Below are 11,584 nucleotides of genomic sequence, written 5' to 3'. Positions count from 1 at the left end.
TTCGTTTATGGGTGGCCCCGCGCGGACCACCACGTGGGAGGGTGCGCCGAAAATGGCGGCAATTGTTTGATGTCGGCGTGTCGCTATTTGTACTTATGTCGGGACACATAGCCATCGAGAATTGTTGTTGTTGCGGTTGTTGCTGATATGGTTCTTAGCTTACTTATATATATACGAAAGTAATGAAAAGGGGCTACGTTAGAGCAGGCTATATTATCAACATGATAATAATGCTGATGACAGACACCACAGTCAGAGACACTATAGGAAGTCATTTATGTAGTTTCTGTTGGCCTGTTGTTGGTGTCGTTGTTTCTGGTGTTGTTGCTGTTGCGGTTGTTAGGGTTGCTGTTGCAGCTGTTACTGTAATTATGAGGCTTTTTGGGTATGCAGAAATGCTAGAGTTCCACAGAATTCTTATGACTTGTGAGGAAATTAATTATTACTTGATTGGGTACATCGGAGTTGAACCAAGCATTCATACAGCCACGCGTGTCTTGACATCATTCTCGTGCCATTTTTATCGCGTCCCTAGATGTATAAACGTATACGAATTCTTTTGTCTTTTTGCGATATTGTGTTGATATATTTAATTCTGCACTCAATCTCCTGCAGCACTAATTTTCCAGATTTCCCAAAGGTGCACTTCAGTTTGTGCTCAGCAGCGCAACCGTAGGTGCTATGTGACTATATGTCCGAGGCGCTACTCCCGCATTATTCACATTTCATAGATGAACAATATGGACAACCGTATAACGCAATCTCATTAGCATATTTTGCAATTAAAAGAGGAAAAAAACTGAGGTTGCATTTTTTTTTCGATGCTTTTGAAGGCGTTTACGTCGCACAACACCAACGAAAACGGAAAAAGCTTATTTCCTGCTAAGCCCCATGCCACCAGTTCAAATCTCTGTCATGGCGATCGCATATTTAGGAGGATGAGGTGAAATAGCACCCTTTATAGTTAGGTGGAAGTTAGGGGCACGTTAAAGAAGACCAGGTTACTAACCACGGATGTCTAGTGGCTAAATCATTCGGCTGCTGACCCGCAAGTCGCGGGATCGAATCCCGGCTGCGGCGGATGCATTTTCGATGATGACGAAAATGCTGTAGGCCCGTGTGCTCACATTTGGGTGCACGTTAAGAGCCCCAGGTATACGAAATTTCCGTAGCCCTCCACTACGGCGTCTCTCATAATCATATGGTGGTTTTGGAACGTTAAACCTGACATATCAAAAAACTTCAGGTGGCCGAAATTTCGGCAGTTCTCCATTATGGCGTCTCTCATAATCATATTGAGATCCTGGGGTGTTATACTCCAACAGTTATTATTAAAAACATTAGGTGCCCATAATTCACCACTACGGCATGAGTCAAAGTCATATCACGGATTTGACACGTGCAATCCGCGAAATGTTTTTCTAAGTTATAAGAAAAAAATGTGGGAATATAGGCTATTCACCGTTTCATAAACGCCTCCCTGGGCGCCGCCATAGCTTTCCTTGGGCTGTGCAAATTGACGCGTCCCCTCGAAAATGCACTGGTAACGCTGCGTCCTTAGCCTTTGTACTGCCGCGCACAGCCCATCATGGCGGTGTTTTAGATGCGGAGCATCTAATACTCGAGGCTTGTAGTGCGGCGCCGTCCGCAAGCTTCCTCCTCCTTCTTCCACCATCTGTGCATCCCTTCCTCCTCTACACACCGCGCGCGCTTCACTCCTCCACCATCTGTGCACCCTTCCTCCTCTACACACCGCGTGCGCTTCTCCTCTTCACGAACATTCGCTAGCTGTATAATGTAGCGCGCATGCGCCGTCACGCTTCGAGAACATCGGCAGCTGACGCGCGCACATGCGCCGTCGCGCTTCGAGAACATCGGCAGCTGACGCGCGCGCATGCGCCGTTGCGCTTCTCCCCCTTCTCGAACATTCGACAGCTGACGCGCGCATGCACCGTCACCCACCATCTGTGCCGTGCGGGCTTCTCCCCTTCGAGAACATTCTACAATTCTCCTGATTCTCCAGTGGACGCACATGCGCCGTCGCGCTTCGAGAACATTCAACAGCTGACAGTGCATGCGCCGTCGCGCTGTATATATACTCAAGGTCGGCGCTCGCTCGCTCAGTTGCCGCTCGTCGGTTGGTTTGTACGGCGCGTCGACGTCCAAGGTCGTGGTGAAATGAATTCCAACGAATCCACAAACACAATGATCGACGTCCCTTCGACCAGCGCCGCCCTTTCGCATACGTGTGTACGTGTTCACTCATTTAACACCCCCTCCTACAACCACGTTAACCAATTTAGCCATCGACCCAAGTAAGTCGCAACTTAACACCCCATTTCACAACCACGTTAACCAATTCAGCCATCGAACCAAGTAAGTCGCACTTTAACACCCCGTTAACCAATTATATGCTCCGCATCCTCCTCAGTGTTCCCCCGAGGGATGCTGCGGGCAATTTTTTTCCTTTCTCTGAAAATGTGTATAGCACACATTAAAGCCGGCTATGCTAGCATCACGTCAGTATTTAGTACTCGTGGCAGTAAAGCTAGTTTAAATCGCTGCCATGAGTACCAAATGTGTGCACGTGAATCTATGTTGCCTGTGGTTGACCACTATTTTGTTTTATTTTGTCATTCTAGCTGGAGATAACTTCCACGCGCATATCTCATTTTCTCATTTCAGCGTGTTTAAAAGGAAACGCACGGTGATGTGCTTGACAAAGAACATTAGTGAATATATACAGTGCCAAACCAATGAGAGTTGTTAGTCCTTTATTATATATATATATATATATATATATATATATATGTGTGTGTGTGTGTGTGTGTGTGTGTGAGAGAGAGAGAGAGGGAAATAAGTGTATGCTTAAGGGCTCCTTTTTCTGTGTTTCGACACAATAAATAATGAGATCTAACAGACAATATTGCCAAGAAATGTATAGGGGAAGTTATTAGACCCAATTGAAATGTAAATGTGAAGGAAGAAAATTGGGTGAAAAGATAACTTGCCGTGAGCAGGAACGGAACCTGCGACCTTTGAATAACGCGTTCGATGCTCTACCACTGAGCTACCATGGCGGCTATCCCGCCAGCCACTTTATTGGGTTTATATGTGAATTCAAACATGGGAGTGTCAGTCAGTGTCAGCTGTAGCCATGGCGGCGAGTGTGGCACACTCTTTATAAGCTTTCTTCACATTTACATTACAATTGGGTGTAATAACTTCCCCTATAGATTCCTTGGCATTATTGTCTGGCAGATCTCATTATATTCTGTCAAAACACAGAAAAACGAACCCTTAAGTATGCTCTTGTTTCCTTTATTCATTAACGAGGTTCTCGTACTGGCAGACTTAGTGTCATTAGGTTGTATACGAGGGACTGTTGGTCAGCTGCCAGCTCGTAATAAGTTCACGTGCTACGTGACGCCAAACAGGCTCATAAAGAGTGTGCCACACTCACCGATGGTATAGCCGTCTCTGAAGCAGCCTACCTTCCCATGTATTTTTATAAATAAATAAATAAATAAATAAAAAAGGTAGACTCGACATAGGGTGGGACGGGACGGGTTCATCCCTTGTTTTTCCCGCCTCGGCCGAATGAAACTGCCGTCTTTAAATAAAGTTTATTCATTTTTTCGATAGGTTCTGGGTTCTGTTGCTGATGATGATGAACCTCTTTATTTCTGGCACTCGCCCACAAAAAGGGATCGTCAAGAACCGGCTTCTAAGAGCTCTTTTGCTTGCGCGCGCTGGTGATGTGTGCGTGCCGATTTTGCAGGGCTAATGAAGAAGAAGAAGAGCGGCGGAATGCGCGGTCGCCATTCGATGCTACTCACGAAGATTTCTTACGTTATAGCTATCGTCATGATTAGCATTTCAGAAAGTGTTTGCTCGGGTAAGTGCTCTCAGAGCTTCTCTACTTCTGATGTTCTAATCGCCAAGAGCTAGAATAGTCGTGAAGAAATACAACTGGCCAGCTCCGTGTCGCGATGTAACGGTATACGGATTTCAACTCTAAATCGGTCATACGATCAAGTAAGCATGCTTAGTAAATATAGACTAAAGTAATAGAAGTGGTGTACGACGTTGGGTGTATAGATAAATTGTGCTCATACTGCGAGCAGGTCAGAAAAGCCCCGGACTTAGGTGAGCCCCACTTATCGAGCTCATGACGCCTGTCCCAAACCCTTGGAATAAAGTTTTTTCATTGTGAAGCTGGAGTTCCAGCAGTATTTTTTTCCACCACCACCACCCTTCCCCCGCGAGTGCTGAAGTTGATGTGTTGCGATTAAGTCGAGCAAGTATTAGGTCTGGAGTGTCATCCAAGGCAGCATTTCTTCCTTTTCGACATTTTTCTATATATGCTGGCGGACCTCACAGCAATTTAGCTGGAAGTGCAGCCTTTACATTTCACCGGCGCTATTCATCGAGATGCCGACTAGTTTTTTTTCTTAGACATTTTAACTCGGTGCACGACTACACGGACACAAGAGAAGAAGAGACAAACCGCAGCGGTGACCCAGCTTTCGGTCAGACCTGGGTCTCTTCCTGAAAGGGGCCCAGGAACACTTCGTTATGTAACCATAGAATTAATTTACCGGAAGAGCTTATTGCCTCACGAATTTAACGTTGCAAAAATTTTAAGAATCAGTCCAGTGCGAGTGGAGTTACAAAGGTTTGTCCCTTGCTGTAATTGCATTCTCTCTTCTCTAGTCCCGATGAAAGCGCAGGAAGCTAAGCAGGAAGTGATGGGGGGGGGGGGGGGCACAGAAAAACGTCACGCAGGCCTCATGACCTTGGCGACTCCCCCCCCTTTTTTTTGCATCGCATGCGCGGCTTTTTTGGTGTGTTCGCTCGCGCACGCGTGGCCAAGTAGCGGCTGTTCAAATCAGCCAATGGCTGATAGATGGCCTTAATACGAGTGATTTTTGGGTACATTGCCTGATTTGTCGAGAGAATAGAGGGCAATTTCTAGCTGATTTTGATAATTTGTTGTGAATTCCAGGCCGCGTGCTGCGCTATAATATTTCGCTTTCGTGTTGTCGGGAGCCTCTACTACCCATCGGCAGTGTTTTCTGACCAGGTTCAAAAAGTGTTGCAGGGCCCCTTGAACTTTCGTCTTCTATGGCCTCCCTGTTCCCCAATGGCACTGAGCCGTGCACCCATGACGAGAGGCAGAAAATAGCGACTTTTCTTCTGCCTATTTTCTAGTAAACCAGGGGAAGTAAACCTGCGTAATGCAGAGGCTCAAGCTATCGAACTGTGCTCTGTACATTGCAGCTTCGCGTTCATTAGTGTTTGTCGTTGAGCTAGTTGGTTTAGTAGCATTGTAACGAGAGAAAAAAAACGGCGTAAGAAGACAGAGATGAAAGGGGCCCACGCACGTTGGTGCCCCTTCTGTGCCCGTCTTCTTGCGCTGTTGCTACGTTACAAAACCTTCAATAAATCACCTTCTTAACATATGCCTAACGCGCTCTTTCTTTTAATTAGTTGAATTGCAACAAAATCAACTTTATACTAATGAGAACGAACAGACAATGACGCCAAGTGTTGGGAGGACGTTATTAGGAGTAAAGAGGGAAGGATTGCTTGCCGCTGCAAGGGACCGAAAGTGGCAAGCTATATTTATACACTTTTCTTTATTCGCATTTACATTACAGTATACCACTGATAACATTCCCTATGCTTTCCTTGGCGTCACTGTCAGTCTGTACTAATTAATATTGTGTCTAACAGACAAAGACGAGCACTTAAATTTCCACTTCTTAAGGTCAACTTGAAGTTATAGGTGATGCCACGTACAAAACCCAATCTGACCTAGAGGCATGCCATACTGTGGTATTGGGTATTAATTTTCGTCATACACTAAGCAGTTTTGCGGCACTCACCCAGTAAGGGTACAGTGACGGTTCTTGCAATCGAGCCCCATCTAAATGTTGCCACTGCGTAGGGGTCTAAGTAGATTCTCATCGATGATGCCATTGCCACGTAGCTCGGTTGTTGACTTGTAGGTCATAGGTTCGATCCTGACCGAGCGGGTGGTATTTGGATGTAGGTGAGAGGCTATAGAACTCCGGGCATTGTGCCATGTCACTGCACGTTAAAGATCGCCAAATGGTCGGGATACCTGGAGCCCACCCCTCTTCGGCTCGCCTAAATAATGATATTGTGGTCTTATCACGGGAAGCCTCACAACAACATAAACAACAATAATGTATTATTATTATTATTATTATTATTATTATTATTATTATTATTATTATTATTATTATTATTATTATTATTATTATTATTATTATTATTATTATTATTATTATTAAGCTTCCGTGAGAGGTTTCATCTACAGGGAACATGAGTCATAGTTCACTTCGTAAGCGGCCTCGAACTTTCTCCTTCACGTGGAAATCCAATATAGTTCGATATGAACAACGCAGGACGAGTCCTCAACCGCTACGTGAGGCACTACGAGCCGCTGTCGTACGAGCCCGTGAGTATCCGCGGAAGGAGGTCGGGAGGAGGCCGCTCGAAGCGCTCCGTCGCCCAACCGAGCGACTTCGGCAACTTTCAGGTGACCTTCAAGGCTCTGAACAGGTGCGTAGTGGAGTAACTAAGAAATGCATCGTAACGTTTAGCTCTGTTCCTATAACTACCGTACGAACTCGAACTTAACCACTCCTTTCGCGCCCGTGTTGTCCGCTTTTTGAAGAGAGTTGGCATATAGCAACAACATTTACGGTGTAACTGTATGTTGTTGGTGGGTCTAAATAAGTGGCGGTCTGGCAGTCAGCGAGTTTGATGAAACTGTAAAGGAATAGCAATGCTAGCGTACGCTACCTGAAATGGTCTTCACATTTGGGCTAGTTTTCAGGTTTTCTCAACGTATTTAGCTATACAGAGAGTGTAGTCGCCGCAGCTTGGTTCGCTACTCATAAAATAATTTACGTGTTCATAATATCCTTTAAGCTAACGTAATCAACCACGAAGTCTGAAACACACATATCTTAAATTTGGCGATAAAGAAATGAAAACCTAAAACAGAAGACACTTCGATATATCGGAGCTCGTGACAAACTTTGGGGCCTGACGTTCTGGCTTTGCTGGTTCATCATTATTACGGAGTGCTTGAATGATTTTCCTCGTTCTAGCGTTTCTAGTTTCGGTGCGTGTATACGTGTGCGCGTGTACTTTGAACGTGACGCAGTGATACTCGGGAAAAAATGTTTATTACTCTGTATGCGCGTTACTTATACTTCCAGGCTGTTCCGGCTTCACTTGAAGCGAGATCGATCCTCCTTCTCCGACGACTTTGTTCTAGAGACAAGCCGCGGCCCCGTCAATGCCAGCCTCGATCACATGTACTCGGGCAATGTTCTGGGCAAGTTCACGTTATTCAACTCACCATGAAGAACCATGTTTTTTAAAGAACATGTCGTTTCTCTCTGTGTGTGTGTGCGTTTGCGTGTGTGCGTGTGTGTGCGTAAGCACACGCACAGACAAAGTATACACACACTTGGGCCAATACGAACGTACGTATGGCGAGTCGTCACTGTATTTTAATGATTCTATAATTTGTTAACCATTTGACCGCGATCATCACACGCATCAGTGTACTGGACCGCGGAGGTGTTTACAAAGCAACTACCTGACGTGAAAACCATGAACAGCATTTACTATGACCGATACAGTCGAGAGGTGATACTATATTTGTTTATTTATTTGCAGAAGCTGCAGCCCAATAGGCTATCGCAGTAGTGGGGTTTTTCTACATGAGAATTCAAGAATTAATCTAAAGGCAATGATCTGGTTGACCTAGGCAATCTGTTCCATTTTTCTATAATGTGCGGAAATAACCTGAATTATATAACTTAGTACGTGAACAGAATGGTGTCAGATTGAGTTTGTGGCTATTTCTCGTGGGCTTCAGTTTACTGGGAGACAAATACTCGTTAGTTAATGTGTAGCGTGAGGTATTGACTAGAATACGTAGCAACTTTAGGCTTTCGAGATCGCGTCACTCGGAAAGAGTTTGTAGGCATAAGCTAGCAAGCTGAGAGGAGAGTGAGAAGTTCCAGTCGTAACGTCGGAAAAAGAAACGGATGGCTTTCTTTTGGACCAATTCTAGTGCAATGATGTCGGATACTTTATGAGGGTTCCAAACAGGGCTGGCACATTCTATGATGGGACAGATGAGTGCTTTATACGTGAGCAGTTTTAATTCACGTGGAGCATCTTTTAATGTGTGATTTAGATAGCCCAGTTTCTTTGAAGCTTTATTGAAAGTGTATTCGATATGTTTGGATCAAGACATGCTGGCTGTGAATACGAGGTCTAGGTACTAATAGTCGGACACACGTTTCAGAGAGTAGCCATTAAAAGAGTAATCAAACAGAAACAGAGGTGAGTTTGCAGAAAGAAATAGTGACTGTTTAACAAAACTTATGTTCATTTGCCTTGTGTGGCACCATCTACAAAGTTGTGCAAAAAAATCATCAAGTAAAATGTGGTCGTCATTGATATTAGTAACACTATACAATACAAAATCATCAGCGTAAAGGCGGATTTTGGCAGACACATACTTAGGCAAATAATTTATGTATAGCAAAAACAAATTGGCCCCAGGACTGAGCCATGCGGGACACCCGATGTCACATCCACAGCAGACGAGTTTGAGGAACTGAAAGAAACATACTGGGAACGGTTGTTTAAAAAACTAGTAATACAGTCAACCAATGAAGAATCGTTGAGAATTACGTGAAGTTTGTGCAGAAGTTTAGAATGCGCAATAGTGTCAAATACCTTTGAAAAGTCGATGAAAGTTGCATCAATTTGGTAACCGAAGTCCAGAGCATGTGAAATGTCATGCGATAATTTCACAAGTTGAGTGATTGTGCCTTGACCAAAACCATGCTGAGCATCACTGAGGATCTTATTTTCAAGAAACTCCACAGTACGCTTAAAGATGATTTGTTCCAAAAGTTTACATGATTGAGATGTCAAAGAAATTGGGCGGTAATTTAATGGTGACTGCTTGCTGCCAGATTTATGAATGTAAAGAATTTTGGCTAATTTCCAAGACGAAGGAACAGTTGAGGTGCATAAGGACTTTTGAAAAATTGCGGTTAAATAGTGACTAGTCCACTCATAATATCTAAGAAGAAAAATATCAGAAATGCCATCAGGACCAAGAGATTTCTTATTTCCTAAACTTAAATTAAGTTCACAACACCGTCGAGGTACACGGAAATATCACTAACTGAGTTATCTGAGCCATGATAAAAACTAGCGATATCTAAGTTTTTAGTTATGAATACCGACTGAAAGTATTCATTGAATGCTTTGGAAATAGTTAAAGGATCACTTCACGGGACGTTATCTATAACATTTGTATTTGTGGCAGCGGAGGTGGGTAATACAGAAGCCTAGAATTTTTTACGGTTGCTTTTCATTAAATCTGGCAACGTAATTTTACAATAGAAGTCTTTAGAAGAGCTAATTTTGATCCAAAGTTCTTCTTTGGCAAGGTTGAATTCCTGTATTTTAATGCGATCACCTTTTCTTTTTAGACGCCTTAGCCTAGCGGCACGACGTGACAGGTTAAGTATGCCAAGCGATATCCAGGAAAGCTGGGGGGTTTTCTTTTTAGTCTTTTTTGGGAGGAAATTCTCAATACAAGTTGTCACAGTTTTTTTTTTTGAAAAAGCCACCAAGGAATTAACATCCTTGCCTTCTCGTTGAGGCGTTCGAAATCATCAAAAGAACTGGATAAAAGACCAAGAACTGATGCATCGTCTGCTCGTGAAGAATCAGAGAATGTAGAATAGACAAAATTGTTTCTACGCACAGGAACCGAAATAGATACTAGAACGGCCTTGTGGTCTGAAATGCTATCAGAAACTTCGCATTCACAACCATTGTCTAAGAGGAAATGATTAACAAAAACTAAATCATAAACTGCATCTCCTCGTGTGTTAGTTTGAACAATCTGTTTTAATTCAAAGTATAGCGAAAAATCCTACAGAACTTTTACCCCTGTCACATGGGCACTTAAAAGTCTTTTAAGTAAGCGGTCTTTTTCCGAAAAGGAGTTCCCGACAGCAGACACATGGCACAGAGCGAACTCCTTTTCAGAAGCGGTCTTTTTCGTAAACGGCGTTCGTCGATCTCTTTTACGGCTCCGAATGAGTAGCCTCGAAACCAGTGGGTGCCAGCAATTTTCGAGTGGTGGGAAAAAAAGAGCGAATGCTTATTTTTCTGTCACCAAAACTCTTTGTAAAAACAAATTTCATATCCTGCAGAAGGTGTAATGAACTCTTTTAATGGTTATTTCCTTTACTACTCTTGTAAGCAGCTACAACGCGTCGGCAATATCACGTGGTGACGCTCGGTCTTGCGCTGCTTTATCCTCTCCTTGGCGCCTTTTGCAGCGTCTGCCTCGCTTTCCAGAGCGAGAAGGCAGGCCGTGAGGCTTGCGATCCTCGCTTTTAGATGCGGAGCATCTAATACTCGAGGCTTGTAGTGCGGCGCCGCCCGCAAGCTTCCTCCTCCTTCTTCCACCATCTGTGCATCCCTTCCTCCTCTACACACCGCGCGCGCTTCACTCCTCCACCATCTGTGCACCCTTCCTCCTCTACACACCGCGTGCGCTTCTCCTCTTCACGAACATTCGCTAGCTGTATAATGTAGCGCGCATGCGCCGTCACGCTTCGAGAACATCGGCAGCTGACGCGCGCGCATGCGCCGTCGCGCTTCGAGAACATCGGCAGCTGACGCGCGCGCATGCGCCGTTGCGCTTCTCCCCCTTCTCGAACATTCGACAGCTGACGCGCGCATGCACCGTCACCCACCATATGTGCCGCGCGCGCTTCTCCCCTTCGAGAACATTCTACATTTCTCCTGATTCTCCAGTGGACGCGCATGCGCCGTCGCGCTTCGAGAACATTCAACAGCTGACAGTGCATGCGCCGTCGCGCTGTATATATACTCAAGGTCGGCGCTCGCTCGCTCAGTTGCCGCTCGTCGGTTGGTTTGTACGGCGCGTCGACGTCCAAGGTCACGGTGAAATGAATTCCAACGAATCCACAAACACAATGATCGACGTCCCTTCGACCAGCGCCGCCCTTTCGCATACGTGTGTACGTGTTCACTCATTTACCACCCCCTCCTACAACCACGTTAACCAATTTAGCCATCGACCCAAGTAAGTCGCAATTTAACACCCCATTTCACAACCACGTTAACCAATTTAGCCATCGACCCAAGTAAGTCGCACTTTAACACCCCGTTAACCAATTATATGCTCCGCATCCTCCTCAGTGTTCCCCCGAGGGAAGCTGCGGGCAATTTTTTTCTCCCGTACGGTCGCCCATAACGTGCCGAGAGCAGTCGAGAGCAGTGATACAGTGTCTAGAATAGGGTAGCAGCGAAAAACAAATACGGTAAATAAAAGCACAGTGGTGCCAGACGGACTTGTGCACGTCGCTAGTTATGGGAATACTTCCTTATCTAGTGCAAAAAAAACATTCACATTGGTGTTTCTTCATCTCTTATTCTTAAATTTATTTGAAGAAACGAGCAGTGCAAC

This window comes from Rhipicephalus microplus, chromosome 4, assembly GCF_043290135.1.
Source record: "Rhipicephalus microplus isolate Deutch F79 chromosome 4, USDA_Rmic, whole genome shotgun sequence".
Taxonomy (NCBI): Eukaryota; Metazoa; Arthropoda; class Arachnida; order Ixodida; family Ixodidae; genus Rhipicephalus; species Rhipicephalus microplus.
Note: the sequence above shows the minus strand (reverse complement) of the source record.